Here is a 19,545-nt window from a genome sequence, read left to right on the forward strand (position 1 = left end):
CTGCACAAGTTGTGTCTGCTTGTGTCAATGTGTTGATGAGAAATCGGCACACTGGGTTTATTGGGTCGGCAAAGGTGAGGACTGGAGATGCTGGAAGCCAGAGTTTAGATCAGAATGGTGCTGGAAAAGCACAACGGGTCAAGCAGCACCCGAGGAGCAGGAACATCGAAGTTTCGGGCAAAAGCTCTTTATCAGGAATAGACGCAGGACGTCTCCAGGGTGGAGAGATAAATTTGGGTGGGGGGGTGTGCTGGGGCGAAGGTAGCAAAGAGTAAAATAGGTGAATGGTGGTGGGGATAGAGGAGACAGGTCAGAGAGGAGGGTTTAGCGGATAGTTGGGAAGGGAGATTGGCAAGGAGGACAGGTCATGAGGTCAGTGCTGAGCAGGAAGGTTGGAACTGAGGTAAGGTGGGGGGAGGGGAAAGGAGGAAACTGGTGAAATCTACATTGATGCCCTGGGGTGGAAGTGTTCTGAGGCGGAAGATGAGGTGTTCTTCTTCCAGGCCTCGGATGGGGAGGGAGCGGCGGTGAATGAGGCCCAGGACCTGCATGTCCTTGGCAGCGTGGGAGGGTGGATTGAAATGTTAGGCCACAGGGCGATGGGGTTGATTGGTGCGGGTGTCCCGGAGAAGTGACTTGACTCTCCAATCTCCCCAATGTTATAGAGATCGCATCGGGAGCAATGGTTACAAAAAAATTACATTGATGGATGTACCGGTGAAAGTCTTCTTACTCCTCGCAGCCCGGGTTCGATTCCAAGGCAGCGAGGCAATTTTTAGCAGAGCTACAAAACAGGTCTATGTCTCCCTGGTGGTCTAGTGGTTAGGATTCGGCGCATTTACCACCGCGGCCCGGGTTCGATTCCCGGTCAGGGAAGCAATTTTCCCCGGGTCTGCAGGCTATCCATTCTTCTTAAATGCGCTGTATCGTTGTTTCTTGATCTTCGTCATTCCTGCGTGCTGCAATGTGAAGTAGCTCGTTGAAATAGCATCCTGATGCAGATTTGTTTGTACGTGTTGGGATGATTGCGTCTGCAGCTTAAGTACTTGGTTCGCGTGTGTTGTTTCCTGTAGACGCTGTTTTGAATTTACCATTGACTGTTCGCTCTACTGTGACATCTAGAACAACAACACTTTTTGTTGTTCTCCTCTTTTGTGAATTTTCTGCCAGTAAGGAGATTGTTGATGGTGTTGTCGGTTTCCTCTAAGTTGTTTCACGTTGTGGTGACAAAAGTGTCATCACTGTAGCCGACCCAAAGTTTGGGTTGGATCTTTGGAAGGGCTGTTTGTTCGAAACTCTGCATTATTGCTTCTGTTAGGAATCCTGATATTGGTGGTTTCATGGGTGCTCTGTTGATTTGTTTGTTACTCTTGTTACTGAATAGGAAGTGGGAGGTAAGGCACAGCTCCACGAACTTGACAGTGTTATCTTTGCTGATGAAGTTGGTGCGGTTTGGTGTTTGTGTCTTTGGTTCTTCAAGTAGTGTCTTCAGTTTTCTTTGGTCACGTTGATGTTAATGGATGTGAACAGGGCTGTATGCCAAAGGACAGTATTATTCCATCCTCTTCTATCTTGTTGTCTTTGGTGTTCAAGAATTCTTGGATGGAGTAACTGGAGTGGCGTGAGTCTTCGACTTGGTGTTTTAGTCTTCAGTGGAGGTTTTTGACTAGTCTGTATACTGGTGTTCCAAGTGGTGAGACTGTGGTTTGAGGGGGACTCCTGGTTTGAAGAGGAGGAGAACAGCAACAAAGTGCCATTCCCAGATGTCACAGTAGAGCGAACAGTCAATGGGGAACTTCAAACTAGCGTCGACAGAAAAACAACACACGCAAACCAAATACTTAACCGCAGAAGCAATCATCCCAACACCCACAAACGAGTGAACAATCCTCATACTACCGGCGGAGCAGGTAAGGGCTGTTTGGCGGTGTCTGTTTGTAGACGCGGTTACGTTTGTTTCACGGTTTAAATTTAAATATCTTTTTCGAAAAAAGCGCGGAGCGGACCCGGAAACTGGTGTAGCGCAAACTTACCTGGGTAGTTTTTTTTCCCCAATATAGGCGCACTTCCCACAACCCAGTCTACTGCATTTGCTGCTCACAATATGGGCTCATTTACATTGGGGAAACCGAGGCATTAACTGGGTGACTGCTGCACAGAACATCTATGTCCTGCCCGTCTCCATTCACCCTCCCACACAGAACGTTATCAACTCCCTTTCCTGTCCAACAGTTCTTCCCTCGCTTTGGGCTCTGTCCTGATCTATCATTTACTGCATCCGCCTTCCTCCCACAATATCTCCTGCATATAAACCAACGTTTTCCCAATCACCATCAGTTCTATGGAAGGGTCACCAGCAACTACTGTTTGTGTTTTGTTTCTGATATACAGCGTCCACAGTTCTTTCAGCTTTTTATTGAGGTAGGGTTGGAAATTGTTTCGAGAAACAGAAGGAGAGGGGGAGAGACAGAACAGACATGAACTGTTGATCTCAGTTGTTCCGCAGACGTAAAATCATTGTAGTGCGATCACTTCCCTTAAGCATGAATAGCGATCCCAATCTCCCCGTGAGCTTGTGGCGCAACGGTTGCGCGCCTGACTCCAGGTCAGAAGGTCGTGTGTTCAAATCACGTCAGGCTGTTTGAAGTCAATTTTGGATACTTGTGGGGAAGACGACTTAGCAGAGGTAAGCAATGGGTTTCAGGCCTATGGCACGGAGCCTGCTCCTGTTGCTCAGAAGTGAAGGTTGGAAAAGAGCAGAGCAATAGTTATGGGGCACCGATAGGCGTTTTTGTGGGGGCGAGAGAGACTCACGATTGGTATGTTGCCTCCCAGGTGCAAGGGTAAGTGACGTCTCTAATCGTGTTTTCCGGGTTCTGAAGGGGGAGAGGGAGCAGACCGAAGTTGTGGTCCACATTGGCATCAACGACATAGGTAGGAAAAAGGATGAGGATGTCAGGCAGGCTTTCAGGGAGCGAGGTTGGAAGCTCAGAGTTAGAACAAACAGAGTTGTTGTCTCTGGTTTGTTACCCGTGCCACGTGATAGCGAGTCGAGGAATAGTCAGAGAGAACAATTAAATGCGTGGCTACAGGGATGGTGCAGGAGGGAGGGATTCCGGTATCTGGATAACTGGGGTTCTTTCTGGGGAAGGTGGGACCTGTGTTGTGGTTCTGTTCGCCAAGCTGGAAATTTGTGTTGCAAACGTATCGTCCCCTGTCTAGGTGACATCCTCAGTGCTTGGGAGCCTCCTGTGAAGCGCTTCTGTGATGTTTCCTCCAGCATTTATAATGGCTTTTCTCTGCCACTTCCGGTTGTCAGTTCCAGCTGTCCGCTGCAGTGGCCAGTATATTGGGCCCAGCTCCATGTGTTTGTTGATAGAATCTGTGGATGAGAGCCATGCCTCTAGGAATTCCCTGGCTGTTCTCTGTTTGGCTTGCCCTATAATAGTAGTGTTGTCCCAGTCGAATTCATGTTGCTTGTCATCGGCGTGTGTGGCTACTAAGGATAGCTGGTCGTGTCGTTTCATGTCTAGTTGGTGTTCATGGATGCAGATCGTTAGCTGTCTTCCTGCTTGTCCTATGTAGTGTTTTGTGCAGTCCTTGCATGGGATTTTGTAAACTACATTGGTTTTGCTCATGCTGAGTATCGGGTCCTTCCTTCTGATGAGTTTTTGTCTGACAGTGACTGTTGGTTTGTGTGCTGTTATGAGTCCTAGTGGTCGCAGTAGTCTGGCTGTCAGTTCTGAAATGCTCCTTATGTATGGTAGTATGGCTAGTCCTTCGGGTTGCGGCATGTCCTCGTTCCGTTTTCTTTCTCTTAGGCATCTGTTGATGAAATTGCGTGGGTATCCGTTTTTGGCGAATACATTGTATAGGTGTTCTTCTTGCTCTTTTTGCAGTTCTGGTGTGCTGCAGTGTGTTGTGGCCCTTTTGATTAGTGTCTTGATGCAACTTCGTTTGTGTGTGTTGAGGTGGTTGCTTTCGTAGTTCAGGACTTGGTCTGTGTGTGTGGCTTTCCTGTATACCTTTGTGGTGAATTCTCCGTTCGGTGTTCTCTGTACCATCACGTCTAGGAATGGGAGTTGGTTATCCTTTTCTTCCTCTCTCGTAAATCGGATTCCTGTGAGTGTGGCGTTGATGATCCGGTGTGTGTTCTCTATTTCTATGTTCTTAATGATTACAAAGGTGTCATCCACATATCTGACCCAGAGTTTGGGTTGAATTTGTGGTAAGACTGTTTGTTCTAACCTTTGCATTACTGCTTCTGCTATGAGTCCAGAGATCGGTGGGCCCATGGGTGTTCCGTTGATTTGTTCATATATCTGGTTGTTGAATGTGAAGTGTGTTGTGAGGCACAGGTCCAGTAGTTTAAGTATGCCGTCTTTGTTGATAGGTTCAACGTCCTGTTGTCTGTTCTGTATGTCCAGCAGGTTGGCTATTGTTTCTCTGGCTAGAGTTTTGTCAATAGAGGTGAACAGTGCTGTTACATCGAATGAGACCATGGTATCTTCTTTGTCTATGTGAATATTTCTGATGATGTCCAAGAATTCCTGGATTGATTGTATAGAGTGTCTGGATCCGCTGATCAGGTGTTTCAGTTTCTGCTGTAGCTCTTCAGCCAGTTTGGTAGGTGTTGGTATCTGCAAGTAGATGTTGCGCTTTTTGGATGTACTCTGCTTTGTCCAGGATGACCGTCATTCTGCCTTTGTCTGTTGGTCGTATGATTATGTTCTTATCGTTTCTTAGTGATTTTAGTGCTTCTCCCTCCTTGGTGTTGAGGTTATGTGTTTGTCTTTTCCTTGTTATCAGAGGTGCGATATTTTGTCTCACTGTTTGTTGTGTCTCTTTTGTCAGTCCATTGTTCCTGAGTGTGCATTCTAGTGCTGCTAGGAAGTCTGCTGTCTTGGCGTCCCTGTGGTTGTAGTTAAGTCCCTTGGCCAGTATTATTCATTCCGTGTCTGTGAGCTGTCTGTGGGAGAGGTTTTTAACCCAGGTGTGTGTTGTGATGTCCTCTTCGTTGTGTGTTAGTTTGGCCATTTTTTCTTTTAGTGCCTTTTTTGCGGTGTTTGGTCCTGTTCTGTCCTATGGTGACGGCCTGTTCTATGGTCCGGGTTCATTCCTGATTGGTGGATTTTGAAATTAACGATTTTTGCACGGAATTTCTTGTATGTATTTTTGAAGTCTGTTGTGAGCGTCTGTAATCATTACCTGATCATCCTGAGTCCGTTCTGTCTGGCTGTGTCCCTGGCTTGTGGATTGTTGACTGGTGGGACCTCTATAAACAGGATGGTCTACACCTTAACCTGAGGGGCACCAGTATCCTTGCGGGGAGGTTTGCTAGTGCTGTCTGGTGAGGTTTAAACTAACTCTGCAGGGGCATGTGAACCTAGACGGTCGCTTTAAGGTGTAGGACCTTGAGTGTAGGGAGGTTAGGAACATGGCATCAATCTCGAAGGAGGGTGCCTGTAAACAGGAAGGTGACTTGAAGTGTGTATACTTAATGCAAGAAGTATACGAAATAAAGTAGGTGAACTTGCAGAGTGGGTTGGTACCTGGGAATTCGATGTTGTGGCTATGATGGAGACATGGGACAGAATTGGCTGTTGCAGATTCCAGTGTTTAAATGCTTTAGTAGGGTCAGAGGTGGGGGTAAAAGAGGAGGAGGTGTGGCATTGTTTGTCAAGGATAGTATTACAGCGGTGAAAGGACGATGGATGAAGACTCGCTATCTGAGGTAGTTTGGGCTGAGGTTAGAAATAGGAAAGGTGAGGTCACCCTGTTAGGAGTTTTCTACAGGCCTCCTAATAGTCCAAGAGACATAGAAGAAAGGATTGCGAAATGATTCAGGAGAAGAGGAAAGTAATAGGGTGGTTGTTTTGGGGGTCTTTAACTTTCCAGATATTGACTGGGAAAGCTATAGCTTGAGTACATTAGATGGGTCGGTGTTTGTCCAATGTGTGCAGGAGGGTTTCCTGACACAATATGTTGACAGGCCAACAAGAGGTGAGGTCATACTGGATTTGTTTCTGGGTAACGAATCAGGCCAGGTGTTAGAATTGGAGGTAGGTGAGCACTTTAGGAACAGTGACCACAATTCGGTGACTTCTACTCTGGTGATGAAGAGGGATAAGTGTGCACTGCAGGGCAAGAGTTATAGCTGGGGACAGGGGAATTATGATGCGGTGAGGCATGACTTAGGATGCATGGCTTGGAAACGTAGGCTTCAAGGGAAGGGCACAATCGATATGTGGAGCTTGTTCAAGGAGGGACTATTGAGTGTCCTTGATAAGTATGTACCTGTCAGACAGGGAGGAAAGGGTCGTGTGAGGGAGCCGTGGTTTTATAATGAATTGGAATCGCTTGTTAAAGCGACGAGGGCGGCCGATGTAAAGATGAGGCGTGAAGGTTCAAATGGGGTCATTGAAGGTTATAAGGTAGCCAGGAAGGAGCTTAAGAGAGAGCTAAGAGCAGCAAGGAGGGAACATGAAAAGTCCTTGGTTGGTAGGATTAGGGAAAACCCAAAGGCTTTCTATAGGTATGTCAGGAATAAAAGAATGACTAGGGTAGGAATAGGTCCAGTCAAGGATAGTAGTGGGAAGTTGCGCTTGGAGGCTGAAGAGATTGGGGAGACACTGAATGAATACTTTTAGTCAGTATTCACTCAGGAACAGGACATTGTTGCCAATGTGAATATTGAGTCACAATTAATTAGAATGGACGGCTTTGAAGTATGTAGGGAAGAGGTATTGGAAATTCTGGAAAGGGTGAAAATAGATAAGTCTCCTGGGCCTGATGGCATTTATCCTAGGATTCTCTGGGAAGCAAGTGAGATTGCAGAGCCATTGGCCTTGATTTTTATGTCCTCGTTGTCTACAGGAATAGTGCCAGAAGACTGGAGGATAGTAAATGTGGTTCCCTTGTTCAAGAAGGGTAGTAGAGACAACCCTGGTCTTCCACTTGATATCCTTCAGAAAAATTAACAAAGTGAGTGTACTGTTAAATGAACATAGCATAGCCACCAAATTCCTGTAAACTGCCAGATGCCTTCTGATCACACGTTATCCAGGACACCAAAACTGAAAACTGTCATGCAGCCAGTCAGCCAGCCTTAAGAAGCACCTAAGTGAAGCTTTCCTCCATACACAATGACCTAGAACAAGATGCTGTCAAAGATGCTGCAAATGGAGCTGAATCAAGGACATGAAAATGAAACATCAAAGCCGCTTGAGAAAAGAAAGCCATTTAAGTTGCTGAATGACTTCCTTCTATTCTATTAAATGAAAAAGATGACAAGAAATATAGAATGTTATTAGAAGGTGAAACATATTAGCCATTAAACTTTTACAACAGTGAATAATAATAGATATACTCAAAGTGAAGCAACACATATGTACTGTTTATAACAATGTGCTAATCCCTTAAATGCTGCTCAGTTCCATGAGAAACTACCCCTTTATTTGTGTACGTGAGGAAAGAAGCTATCCATTTCTAGGGTGCAAATTGTATTCAAATGAATGTGTCAAATTAAGGAAAAAAGTGAAAATACATTTAAGAGGGACAGAGAGCATCTGAGCACCTTTGCAGAGTCTTGTCCCTACCTGGATTCACTGCAGTTGCAATCAGTGAATAGTTTCCCCCCATCTCTCCCTCCCAAGATGAAGAATGGAAAAGGGGAGACATTGCTTTGCTTCTCGGTGTTGTCTAGAGGAGGGAGTTTTACTCTGAAATTGAATGAAGATAGAGCTTCATTCTGGACTGCAACTTCCTTCCATGTCCAACATGTGAGTACGGCACTTTCTGAGGAGGGGAGGCTTGTCAGGATAGATGCCAATAAAATGCTTCCTTGTCAGAGAATCTAGAACTCGATGACACAGATTATAAATAAGGACTTTCCCATATCTGGCAGAATGAGGAATTTATTCTCTCTTCTTTATTGCAATGCTCCCACACAGAGGAGGAGAGACAGGCTCTTTGAATGTATTCAAGGCTAAATTGAACTGAATTTTGAGTGACAGGGAATGAAAGGTTATTGAGTACAGGTAGCAAATGAAGTTAACACTACAGCAGGGCATGCATGATCTTCTTAATTGGAAAGTAAGCCTGATGAATGGCAGTGGCAAGAGATTTAACACGTTCCATGTGTGAGTGGTCCTTCAAACAGTTGTCCAAGCTGGACAGAGACATGGATTCCCACATCATAGAGAAACCATGGAAATGTGAGGACTGTGGGAAGGAATTCAAAATTCCATATTTGCTTGAACGTCATTGTCATGGTCACACCGGGGAGCAGCCTTTCGCCTGCTCCATGTGCAGTAAGGGCTTCATTCATTTATCCACCCTGGTGATCCACTGGTAGAGTTTCACGAGGAAAACACCTTAAATCTGCTTCGTGTGTGGGAAGGAGTTCATTTATTTATCATCCTGGTGACCCACCAGTCAGCTCACACTGGAGAGAGGCCGTTCGCCTGCTCTAAGTGCGTGAACGGATTCACACAGTCATCTGCCTTGCTGATCCACCAATAGGTCCATACCAGGGAAGAGACCACCCTCCTGCTCTGTCTGCATGAAGGTATTCATTAATTTGTCTGCCCTGCTTCTGCACCTTCAGGTTCACACCAGGGAGAGACTGTTCTCCTGCTCCATGTGCAGGAAGGGGTTCATTCATTTATTCACCCTGGTGACCACCAGCAGGTTCACACCAGGGAGAAGTCATTCACTTGGTCCGAGTGTGGGAAGGGATCCACTAACCCCTCTGACCTGCAGACAAACCGGCACATTCACACCAGGGAGAGGCTGTTCACCTGCTCCGTCTGTGGGAAAGGGTATAGCCATTCATCCATCCTGCTGGCGCACAGGCGCATCCACACTGAGGATAGACCGTTCTCCTGGTCTGTGTACGGTAAGGGATTCACAGATTATTCCAGTTGCAGAGACACCAGCGGGTTCACACTGGGAAAAAGCCTTTCACCTGCTGTGTGCGCGGAAAGGATTTAGTCAGTCATCCCATCCGCTCAGACACCAATCCAGTCACACCAAGTAGAGCACGTTTGGATTCTTTGTGGGTGTGATTTGTATTCGTATTCAAGACGAAGGGGAGTATTGCTGAAGCAGGACTGACTGCAGGTAGAGTAGGTGGCGGTGCATGGCTGATAGCATGGAGCAGAGGATCTGGAAAGAGAATTGTTGCTGAAGGTTTTGAATTTGTAGGGGGTATTCTGATCAGGTTCAAACTGTGTTGGGCTGAATGTGGTCCAGAGTCCATGTGAGATCAAATGGTTCCATAGGCAGTTCTGAGGAATAGCTGATTTTGATGAAGGGCTTCTGCCTGAACATCGATCCTGATGAAGGGCATATGCCCAAAACATCCATTCTCCTGCTCCTGGGATGCTGCCTGACCTGCTGTCCTTTTCCATCAACGCACTCTCGACTATTAATACTCAAGAGTGCTTACATTCACTGGTCAGTTGAGCACCTATTAAGACACACTTACTGTTTTGGAGCATACAGTGGAATCGGGAGATGTACACTTGTCATGTTTGATTCTGTGAAGAAATCTATCCCATGGAAAGATTGGCTCCAGTTTGTCCCTTCCCCAGGAGGCTGTCAGGACGATAACATGGGAAACAGAGAATGCTTGTCCATTACTGAAGGTTGAACAAATTGGAAAAATGAGAGTTTCTGATAATGCCTTACAATCCTGGTGGCTTTTGGAGGTATTTTTGAAATTGTCATGGTCTGTGTGACCCACTGATGTACCCAGAGTCTGAGCCACACCACAAATGGCACGATGGAGAAGGGAATGCAGACATGGGTTATATCCCTACCAAAGAGTCATAGAACCTGACCGCATGGAAACAAACCTTTCAGTCCAACTCATCCATGTTGACCAGTTATCCCAAATTGGTGAGGCCACTTCTGAAATATTGTGTTCAAATCTGGCCTTCTTGCTGTCAGGAGGATGTTAAAGTTGAAAGGGTTCAGAAAAGATGCACAAAGATGTTGCCAGGCTTGGAGGGTTTGAGCTCTCGGGAGAGTGATAGAGTCTTAGAATCATGGAGATGTACATACGGAAACAGACCATTCATTCCAAACTGACTAGACGTCCAAACCTAAACTAGTCCCATTTGCCAGTACTTGGCCTATATCCCTCGAACCCTTCCTATTCATATACCCATCCAGATGCCATTTTGAATGTTGTCATTGTCGCAGCCTCCACCACTTCCTTTAATAGCGCATTCCATACACGTGCCACCCTCTGCGTGAAAACGTTGCCCCTTAGGTCCCTTTTATATCTTTCATTTCTCACCGTAAACTTATGCCTGCTAGTTCTGGACTCCCCCACCCCAGGGAAAAAAACCTTGCCTATTTCTCCTATCCATGCCCCTCATGATTTTATAAACCTGTATAATGTCACCACTCACTCTCTGACACGCCAGAAAAAGTAGCCCTTTATTGGTCAGGGCATTGAGTATATGAATTGGGAGGTCTCTGTCCAATGGTCACTTACTGTTCCCTTCAATAATTCTATAACTGGAAGTCTATGACATAGCTAAAGAACAAAAATACAACAGATAATTGTATTTGAATCTCGGAGACTAGCATAATGAATATAAAGCCATTTATGGGTGGCACAGTAGTTAGCACTGTTGCCTCATACCACCAGAGACCCGGGTTCAATTCCCACCTCAGGTGACTTTATGTGTGGAGTTTGCACATTCTCCCTGTGTCCCTCCCTCCCACAAACCAAAAATGTGCAGGTTAGGTAATTGGCCATGTTAAATTGCCCGTGGTGTTAGGTGAAGGGGTAAATGTAAGGGAATGGGTCTGGGTGAGCGGCGCTTCGGCGGGTCAGTGTGGACTTGTTGGGCCGAAGGGCCTATTTCCACGCTGTAAGTAATCTAATAACACTAGATCGATCTCTGTCCCTTCTCTAGTTCCAGTCCTGATAAATGCCTTGCGGATCTGAGAGACAGAGATAAGTTGAAACCCCTTCCATTTGATTCACTTCCTCTTTTTCCAGCTGCTATGACTGAATAGTTTTACACCTCCCCCTCTCATTCCCAGTCTCCAAGCCAGCATGAGGAATGGAAAGGGAAGACATTGATTTGCTGGCAGATGTTGCCCAGAGGGAGGGAGTTTCCCTCTGAAAGTGGCCTCTTCCCGCGTTGTGACGTTCACGATGGAGGGCGGGGCGTCATGAATGAGCCAATAGGAATCGCAGCGCCGTCCGGTGATGTCGCTGTGTTACAAGTTCTTTTGGCCAACGGCCCGTACGTCGCACAAAGACATGAACCATACTTGGCGATTGACCAATTGCAAACCCTGGAGGACCCGAAAGGAGTCACGTCCTCCTGCCAATCAGAGCTCACGTATTGTCTAAATGAGCTCGGGAAGCTGCGACTACTTCTCTGAATGAAGACAGAGCTTCACCCGAGACTGCAACTTCCTTCCTCTGTCCAACATCTGTGAGTATGGCACTTTCTTTCTACACCCTTCCCATCCTTTTCAATTTCTTTTCTCATTCTGGGGTTAAACTGATATCCCGGCCTTACCTCAGCTCCTCAGAGCACATCTCTATTATGCTAATCCCAGTATATAAGGGGTGCTAGACCAGTTCTGAAGCAGGTAAAACCTGGCCAGGTGGAGCCATTTCTGCTCTTCAAGACTGTTTTGAGCGCACTGACTGGTGGGTGTTCAGAAAGACCACAAATGATAGCGATTCCATCAATTTAGAGGAGTACATGGTGTCGGCTATTTCCTACGTTAGCAAGTGTATTGACGGTGTCATTTTGTCCAAGACCATCACTTCTTGCCCCAACCAGAAGCCATGAATGACTGCAAAGGTGTGTGCAGTGTTGAGGACCTGCGATTCTACCTTCATAGCAGATGACAAGCCGGGCCTAACAACAGTGAGGGCCAACCTGACCCAGGCATCAAAGAGTCAAAATGTGCATACACACAGAAAATACACAGCCACTTTCAGGACAGCAGTGATAAACTGAGCGTGTGGAAGGGCATCCAGGCCATCACTAACCACTGAACAGCATTGCCTGGTTGTGCTGGTGGTGCCTCCCCACTGCTGGATGAGTTGAACAACTTTTTATGCATAGTTTGAGGCGCAAAATTATGTGGCAGCGAGGAACGGCAACCACCCCACCCTCTCCCAACCCACCTCCCAATTCAGTCTCTCACGACCAGATTGTGCAACAGTTTCTTCCCCCAAGCCGTCTGACTCCTTAACACTGTATGATTGGACTCTTGTTCTATCTGAAATTTTTTGCACAACTTCGAATTGCTGCTAGAAAATGTCTACTTTTTATCATTCTTTTATTATGCTGTAACTTGCGTGTTTTGCACTCTGGTCCCTCGAAGTAGAGATGACAGAAACATTGGAAGCTGGTGAGAGAGCGTTCTCAAAATTAATCCTGGGAATTGAAGTGTTTGCTAATGATGCAATGTTGAGTAGCTTAGTTGAGCATTTGTTCGAGTTTGGAAGAATGAGAGGAGATCTTAATGAATAAATATCAGAATCTAAGTGGGCCTGAAAGGTTAGTTGCCAAAGAGGTAGTGTTCATTTGTGATAGAGTCTCAGACCAGAAGGAATAGCCTTTAATCTTAAGTGTTTGCATATTTATTTTGGAGATGAGGTGGATATCTTCTCTCAGAGGGTAATGAATGACAGGGCTATTGAAGTTCTATCACTAAGTATAGTCAAGGCAGATGGTGGGCAGAATTTTAATCAATAAGGGAACCAATAATAAGGCATGAATGTGGATTTTTTGATTATAATATTAGACATTATGGTAATAAATGGTGCAGCAGATTCAATGGGCTGAATGGATTATTTTGGTCAAAGGTTTTATAAGCATCCTGTGGGATCTTGACAGGGCAGATATGGATAAAGTGCTTCAACCTATGCACGATATTCAGACCTAGGGTTCCACAGGAACCAGAATTGTCTGTTTTGAATTTCTATCCTGTGCAGATGGTGATGCTTCCTGTAATCTCCTTTTACAGGATATGAGAAAGGGAAGGAATTGCAGCCAGAAATATCAAAACAAGATCTGATAGAGACAATCATCATCAGGCTTTGAATCTGTCAGGATTCATTATTTATCTGCTGCCCTGTCTGCTTCAAAAGGTTTCAAACATCAGTGAGACTGAGGCACACAGACCTGAGTGAGAGTGTCCCAGTGAACTGACTGTGGGAAGAGCTCTAAGCGGATACACAGCCTGAAATAGCAACATCCCATTTGCAGTGACAAGAGACAGAACACATTCCGTGTGTGAGTGGTCTTTCAACTGATTGTCAAACCTGGAGAGAGACCAGGACTTCCACGTGATGGAGAAACCATGGAAATGTGAGGATTGCAGGAAAGAATTCAAATTCCTGTGTCTGCTTGATTCCCATCATCGTGGTCACACCGGGGAGAGGCCATTCACCTGCTCAGTGTATGGGAAGGCATTCGTTCACCTATCCACCTAGTGACTCACCGGCGGGTTCACACCGGGGAGAAGCCATTAATTTGCTCAGTGTGTGAGAAGGTCTTCACCCATTCGACTTCTCTGCTAACTCACCAGCACATTCACACCAGCGAGAAGCCGTTCTCCTGCTCCACCTGCAGAGAGCACAAATTCCTCCGCCCTGCAGACACACCAGTGTGTTCACACCGGGGAAAGACCACTTACCTGCTCAGTGTGTGGGAAAGCCTTCAGTCGGTCGTCCCATCTGCTGAGACACCTCTTCAGCCACACCGACTAGAGAGTTTTTAAACTCTTTATGTAGGTGTGACGTGTATTAGTATTCAAGATAGCACACATTCACTGGTCAGTTGAGCATCTATTAAGAGGTTCTTAACGATTTGGAACATGCAGTGACATCAGGAGGTATATACCTGAAATGTTTGTCTCTTTGAAGAAATCTGAGTTGGAAAGTGTGGCACTATAAGAAGTACAGCATGTCACGCAGCATCCAAGGGGCAGGAGAGTTGATGTTTCGAGCATAAGCTCTTCATCACATTCCAGTGCCATACTTTTTGACACGGACTTTCTAGTATCTGCAGTCCCTCGACTCCTCTGAGTCTGTGACGAAATCTGCCCCGTGTAAAGATTGGCTCCACTTTCTCCCTTCCCAGTGAGACTGTCAGGATGATTACATGGGTACAAGAGAGAGCTCTTCCAGTGCTGAAGGTTGGACAATTAAAATTAGGGAAAATACAGTTTCTTACTGCGGCTACAATCCTAGTAGCTTATGTGAGAAATGCCTCAAGGTATTTGGACATTGTCAGAGTCTGGTGACCAACTGAGATCCATGGTTTGAACCACACAACAAGTGGCAGGATGGAGGGGGGAATGTAGACATGGGTTATGTCCCTACCATAGAGCCATAATACTCCACTGCACAGAAACAGACCTTTCAGTCCAACACGTCCATGCTGACCAGATATCCCAAATTGGTGAGGCCATTTCTGGTATAATATGTTCAGCTCCAGTCTCTCTGTCTTGGGAAGGATTTAACACTTAAATGATTCAGAAAAAGTTTGCAAGGCTGTTGCCAAGGTTGAAGGTTTTGAGGTAAAGAGAGAGGATGAATAGGCTGGGACTGGTTTTCTCTGAAGCATCAAAAGTTGAGGGGTGACCTTACAGAGGTTAAAAAATCATGAGTGGTATGGATATGGTGAATATTGATGTTGTTTCCCCAGTGTGGGCGAGTCCAACCCCCCCCCCCACCCCCCCAGGATAAGGAATGGAAAGAGGGAGACATTGCTTTGTTCCCAGATGTTGCCCAGAGGGAGGGAGTCTACCTTTGAAACAGGTAGATAAGATAGTGAAGAACATGATTGGTATTCCTTCCTTTTTTGATCAGAGCATTCAGTATAGGAGTTGGGAAGTCGTGTTGCGGCTGTACAGGACGTTGGTTCGGCCACTTTTGGAAAATTGTGTGCAATTCTGGTCTCCTTCCTATTGGAAGAATGTTGTAAAACTTGAATGGATTCAGAAAAGATTTACCAGGATGTTCCCAAGGTTGGAGGATTTGAGCTATATTGAGAGGCTGAAAAGTCTGGGGCTGTTTTCCCTGGAGCCCGGGGCTGAGGGGTGACCTCATAAAATCATGAAGGGCACGGGTGGGATAGAAATATTGGGACACAGACTTTAACCTCATACTTTCAATGCATTATCTGAGCTGAGATGGCACCTATTGTTAAAGCCATCTTGAGAATGCAACTTTTAAAAAGTTCTGGGATTTACATATGAACGAACCAAAACTAATGTGATCTTTTGAATTGGTGGGGGGAAAAGACATCTGATTCACTCATATCCTTTTTAGGGAAGGAAATTGCCGTTGTGGGAAAGGATTCACTCAGTTGTCCTAGCTGCATTCTTTACCCAGTCTGGCCTACATGTGACTTCAGGCCCATAGCAGTATGGTTGACTCTTGACTGTCCCTCCCCCCGGGGACAAATTTACTTGAATTACAGCACGGCGGATCAGTAGTTAGCACTGCTACTTCACAGCACCAAAGTTCCAGGTTCGATTCCAGCCTCAGGTGACTGTCAGTGTGGAATTTGCACGTTCTCCGTGTCTGCGTGGGTTTCCTCAGAGTGCTCCGGTTTCCTCCCACAGTCCAAGAATGTGCAGGTCAGGTGAATTGTCCATGTTAAATTGCCCATAGTGTTAGATGCATTAGTCAGAGAGAAATGTGTCTGGGTGGGTTACTCTTCGGAGGTTTGGTGTGGACTGGTTGGGCTGAAGGGCCTGTTTCCACACTGTAGGAAATCTAACTTAATCTAATCATATCCGAACCTAACCATATCCCTCTAAACCCTTCCTATTCATATACCTATCCAGATTCCTATTAAACATTGTAAATGCACCAGCCTCCACCACTTCGCCTGGGAGTTCATTCCGTACACACACCACCCTCTGTGCGAAAAAGTTGCCTCTTCGGACCATTTTAAATCTTTGTCCCCTCACCTTAAACCGATGCCCTCCAGTTTACAACTTCATCTGCCCTGGTGAAAAACTTACGAAAGTTGAGCAGCCAGACAAAATGCAAAAAGAATACAATGTCGAGTCATAGGGAAAAATAAAATTGTGGCTCCAGCCGTTTTTTTTCTCCTCTTGGCCTTTAGATTCTTTACATCTGCCAGTTGGTGGGGGGACCTGATTGAGCTTTACAAACTCATAAAGGACATAGCCAAGGTGGATAACGAGAAGTTTTTTTTTCGAGGGAGAAGGACTCAATAACGAGAGCTCAAGCTGTTAAGGTAAGAGGAGGAAGGTTTAAGGGGCATACACACGGCAAGTACTTCACACAGTGGGTGGTGGGTGTTTGGAATGCTTTGCCAGCAAAGGTGGTAGAAGCAGGCATGGTAGATCCATTTAAGATGCGTCTGAACAAATGCATGGGTTGGTGGGGAGCAGAGGTATACAGACATTTAGGAATGGACTGACAGGTTTAGACAGTACATTGGGATCAGCCCGGGCTTGTAGTGCGGAAGGGTCTGTTCCTGGGCTGCAAATTTTCTTTGTTCTTTCTTAGTCCTCTTCGCCTCCTTCCACTCCTCCAGTACGACTCCCGTGGAGAGTGAGGAGGCAAAGCTCTTCGCCAGCGGCTTAGCAACCTCCTTTCGCGATTCCCGGAGCAGCTTAGGATAATGCTTGTCCGGCCCTAGGGACTTATCTTTCTTAATGTTGCCCAAAATTACCAGCACATCAATTTCATCAATCTTGATCTAGTCAAGGCTGCATCCCAGCTTTTCAATGTTTTCATTCACAACAAGGTCTCTTTCCTTATTGACCACCGAAACAAAAATAAACTAATTTAGGGCTTCCACTATCTGCTCAGACTCAAAGCTTAAGCTCCCTCCGCTATCACTGATCGTCCCTACATTCTCCCTGATCATTCTCTTACTCCTCATGTATGAGTAAAATGCCTTTGTGTTCTCCCTAATTCTCTTGCCAGGCCTTTCCTGTACCCCTCCTGGCTTTCATCAGTCCATTCCTAAGCTCGTTTCTAGTGAGCATGTAATCCTCTAAAGCTGTGCTCGATACTTGCTTCCTCCAAATTACGCAAGCTGCCTTCTTCCTTTTGACGAGAAGCTCCTCCGTCCTCGTCATGCCAGGTTCCTTAATCTTGCCCCTTCTTACCTGTTTCAAAGGAAAAGATTAGGGCAACACTCGCGCAATTGCTCCTTAAATAGTCTCCACATTTATGTTGTGGACTTTCTGTGGAGCAATTGCAGCACCGAGGGTGTCACTTACAAATCGTAGAAAACATCTGGAAGCCACCTTCCTAGCTGGACGAACATGCCCACAGCAACTGCAACCGGCACACCAGCTACAAATATTTACACAGACCTTAGATCATAACACGACAGTGCTGACGTATGCATCTCATTGCAGAGGAGCTGCATGCGATGGCCGAATGGCATTATTCAAGGCTCAGGAAAAGTTTGCTGTTATTGCAGTCAGATCTGGCTATGGCAGCTAGTTGGCTTTGAATTCAATATAAATGTGGATTTAAAAATCTAATGACAACAATGAAATGACGTTGATTGTCAGCGATAGAATTAAAAATATCTGATTCACTAATATTCTGTAGGGAAGAAAACTTGATTGACCTACATGTTATTTCCAGACCCTCAACACTCTGGTTTGCTCTCAACTGCATTCGGGATATTTAGCGATGAGCAGTGAACGCTGGCCGATCAAAATACGCCCATACACTCTGAATGAACTTTCAGGAAAAGGGAAACTTGAAGCCATTTCTCAATTTGCCCACCAAATTCCTCCTTTGTGGTTGAATCTCAGCACACTTCATGACAGGACTTGAAAACTGCAAACAAAGTGCTGGTTTAAAACGACCTGTCAATCAAAGAAACAGAAGAAGAACATGAACAGCAAGGCACTCTGCCCTGGTACCATGTCAGACAGATCCAGTGGTTGAGCATGTCAGCTTAAAGCTCGTAATCACTTCAACATTGTCATTAACAGCACCAATTATTTTATTAATTTATGCACGAAATATAGTCAAGAAGTGGAAATAAGCTTGTCACCTGAAGTACAATTAGGTTATCTATAAATTAGTTATGAGAAGAGAAAGATATTTTGTTATCAAGGTTTAGATAATAAGATAATGTATTTTTTTAATCTGAATTATCCTAACATTTATACAGTGATAGCAATGTACAGCACGGAAACACACCCTTCAGGGTAAATCGTTCATGCCATCTAAATATCCTAAACTAATCTAGTTCCATTTGCCAGATGTCAGAGACAGGTTCTTTACTCAGAGAACGTTAAGGTCGTGGAATGCCCTATCTGCCATTGTAGTTTACTCAGCCACATTCGGGAGATTTAAACAATCCTTGGATAAGCACATGGATGATGATGGGATAGTGTAAGGGGACGAGCTGTGAATAGTTCACAGGTCGGTGCAACATTGAGGGCCGAAGGACCTGTTCTGCGCTGTATTGTTCTATGTTCTATCCCCTGGCATTGTGCTGAGTTGTCTGCTGTTCCAAGGTGCTCGAGACGCCTTTTTTATTCATATCTTGAAAAATTTCAAACCCTCATGTCCCCTGTAATATTTCTTATCCTAGGAAAAATAATTTGGTTCAAGTTCTCGACAATTTCCATCATTTCATTGACCCATAAATCCCGTCCAAAATCGAGACATTTTTCATGGCGAGAGGAAAAGAAGCACAATATTAAAATATAAATGATTTCATCCTGTTTGTTCAGAGACTATAATTAATGGCATACTCCATGGATGCTAATTGTGAGTCTAGAGGATTACACTCCTCTATTAATAAGGGACTGCTCTCAACCTGTTATTCAACACAGCCATTGGGAGCATTACATACGAAAACAGATAGATAACGAAGAGAATCTGAGATCAACCAACATGCGTCTTACAACGATGGATCAGAATCTGAGGACCCGAGATTGGAACGCTACAACAATGGACAAGAGTTATTATTGGTCACTTTTCTATCTTACATATTATGACTGGCTGAAATTCGAACAGCGGGTTCAATATGTACTTGAAGTAATACAAGCAGGTTACTATCCTATCCTCGCTATCATTGGAGTTCCCGGTAGGTATTTTTATATCATTATTAATTCTGTATACCATGGTTTATTCATTAATTTCCTGTGACAAGAAAACTACGCACCTATTTATTTTCACATCGAGTCACGTTCTGCATCATCTAATAATTAATTACATTGCTCTACCTTGCCAATCCCAGATACTGAGTTAATGTGATCACATGTTGCTCACTCCGTTAGCTTATTTCTGAGCTGAGCAGAGTGACATTGCCTTTTTTGGGTCATTCAAATTTTCAAACACTCTCGTATCTCGATACAAAACACTGACCTACTACACTTTATATTACTTATTCCGAAATATTCCTCAATGCAAATAAATGGTAGAACAAAGAACAATACAGCTCAGTACAGGCCCTTCGGCCCTTGATGTTGAGCCGATCTGTGGAACAAATCTGACGCCTAGCCAGACCATACCATTCCATTTTCATC

General features: G+C 45.2%; 1 non-coding gene across 1 annotated transcript; it reads left to right on the top strand.

The window, feature by feature from the left end:
- The first annotated feature begins 804 nt into the window (after positions 1–804).
- trnak-uuu (transfer RNA lysine (anticodon UUU)) lies at positions 805–876 on the top strand. Its single transcript has one exon. It is a non-coding gene; the product is annotated as a tRNA-Lys (tRNA).
- The last annotated feature ends 18,669 nt before the right edge of the window (positions 877–19,545 follow it).

Source organism: Hemiscyllium ocellatum, assembly GCF_020745735.1.
Source record: "Hemiscyllium ocellatum isolate sHemOce1 chromosome 27 unlocalized genomic scaffold, sHemOce1.pat.X.cur. SUPER_27_unloc_5, whole genome shotgun sequence".
Lineage (NCBI taxonomy): Eukaryota > Metazoa > Chordata > Chondrichthyes > Orectolobiformes > Hemiscylliidae > Hemiscyllium > Hemiscyllium ocellatum.